This window comes from Schistocerca serialis, chromosome 6, assembly GCF_023864345.2.
Source record: "Schistocerca serialis cubense isolate TAMUIC-IGC-003099 chromosome 6, iqSchSeri2.2, whole genome shotgun sequence".
NCBI classification, from domain to species: Eukaryota; Metazoa; Arthropoda; class Insecta; order Orthoptera; family Acrididae; genus Schistocerca; species Schistocerca serialis.
In genome coordinates this window covers 454,747,269-454,749,754 of record NC_064643.1, presented here as the reverse complement: position 1 = coordinate 454,749,754, position 2,486 = coordinate 454,747,269, and positions in this window count along the sequence as shown.

Sequence of the window (2,486 nt, the reverse complement as noted above, 5' to 3'; positions counted from 1 at the left end):
GAATGTATGCTTCTCCACAACGTTGGCGTACGGCTATGTAACGTGATGCAGACTACGTAAAAACATATGACATGCACAATACATGTTGATGTATTTTGTCACCAAGTTCCGACTCTTAACAACAAATATGTCCTGAGAAAAAAATGTGGGGCATTTCCTGTTGAATGACTCTCCGGGATAAGGGTCAGAGACACGTTCTAGAGAAGATACACGTCACAAGTGGGGAAATCGTTGGCTTCGGCGACTTTGCGACCCTCTGAAAAACAATTTACAAAGAATCAAGCTAAAAGGAGTCGAGGTCTTGCGAACTGTTACGAATAACTCTTTTGGTTTTGTACGAATGTTACATTCGTATTCTGTGTTCATGATATTGACGATTAAAAGTATTAAAGAATCATATTCGTTTCCTGTGGTACATTTTATGTCATTGCGTACTGAAGAAATTGCAGTTGTCATTGGATTTCTTTTCTGTTACCCGATTCAGAACGATGGTGTCGTTAGCATTAAGTATCCTTTTAGTTAACGGGTGATCAGAAACGAGAGCATATCTTTTTTCAAGGTATTCTGCGAAGGTGTTTATTAGAAAGTTAGTTAAGCCACTTATACAAATACGGATACATACATGAATAGCAAGCCATTTTATGGTGCATGGTGGAGAGTGCACTGTACCGCCTAATAGTCAAATGGTTCAAATGGCTCTGAGCACTATGTGACTTAACATCTATGGTCATCAGTCCCCTAGAACTTCGAACTACTTAAACCTAACTAACGTAAGGACAGCACACAACACCCAGTCATCACGAGGCAGAGAAAATCCTTGACCCCGCCGGGAATCGAACCCGGGAACCCGGGCGCGGGAAGTGAGAACGCTACCGCACGACCACGAGCTGCGGACCCGCCTAATAGTCATATCTGTTCCTGTTACACTCGTAAATAGAGCGAAGAATAAAACAAAAGAACTGTCTGTAATCCTCCGTACGAGCTTTAGTTTATCTCATTTTATCTTCGTGCTCCTTGAGCAAAATGTGCGTTGGCGGCAGTAGGATTATTCTGCAGTCAGCCTCAAATGCCGGTTCTCTAAATTATGCACCAGTGTTCTATACGCCATCTGCTTTGTAGATGAGCTATACTTTCTCACAGATCTCCCACTAAAACGATGTCGAGCATTCGCCTTCCTACTGTGAATCCCAAGTGCTCATTCGATTTCATATATCTTGGCAACGTTGCGCCTATATACTTAAACGACCTCAATGTGTCAAATATGACACTACTACAGCTGTTCATTAACTTCAATTTTTCGACATTTACAGCAAGTTGACATTCATCACACCAACTAGAAATTATATTTAACTCATCCTTTATAATTAGACAGTAATTCAACGAGGACACATTCCTGTACATTGCACCTTCTTCACCAAACAGCCACTAACTGCTGCTCATTCTATCTGTCAGATCACTATTATATTTATAGAATAACACTAGTTCTGTCATACTTTCCTGTGGCACTCCTGACGATACCCATGCCTCGGTAGAGCACTCGCCGTTGAAGACAAAGTACTTGGTGCTATTACTTAAAAATTCTTCGAGACATTCACGCATCCGGTACCCTATTCACTACGCTCTGACCTTCAGCAGTCTGCAGCGAGGGGCCGTGTCAAACGATTTCCCGGAATCTAGGACTATGCATTCTGCCAGTTGCCCTCCACCCATGAGAAAAGTGCACACTGAGTTTCTCACCGGCGATGGTTTCTTATCGGGAGCTGATGTGTGGGCAGAGGGTTTTCTATCTCAAGGAAATTTATTATATTCGAGCTCAGAATGTGTTCAAGAATTCTACAGCAACTCGATGGTAAGGATATTGGTCTGTAATTTTGAGGTTTCGTTCTTTTACGCCTCCTATACGTAATAGGCACCTGTACTTTCACCCACTCCTAAGGTATTTGGAGCTGGGTGAGAGATTAGACATTAATGTACACTAAGTAAGGAGCCAATGTCGCAGAATACTCTCTGAGAAACTGAACTGGAATTCCATCCGTATCTGACGACTTACCTGTTTTAAACATTTTCAGTTGTTTCTCTACATCAGGGATGACTATTACAACGTCCTGCGTACGGGAGTCTCTACGACGGTCAAACGAAGTTATGTTTGTGCGATCTTCCTGCGTGAATGGTTCCTTAAACGAGAAATCTGAAACTTTAGTTTTCCTTTTCCTTTCTTATCTCGCCACGTCGGACCGGTCGACGAGTGGCTGAATAGAAGCCTTCGAAGGCCTTCGTGATTCTACAAAAAAGCAGAATTTTCTCGGGTTCTCGGTAAGATCTTGTGTCGAAATTTGCGCGCTCTTTTTTCAACAGAGGAAGCAACAATTTCTTTTTTCAACATAGGAAGCAACAATTTCTGTTTCCCCAGCATTCTCCGAATCTGATTATTAACCCACGCAGGCATTTTTCCATCCTTAATCCACTTAATTGGCATGTACGTCTTC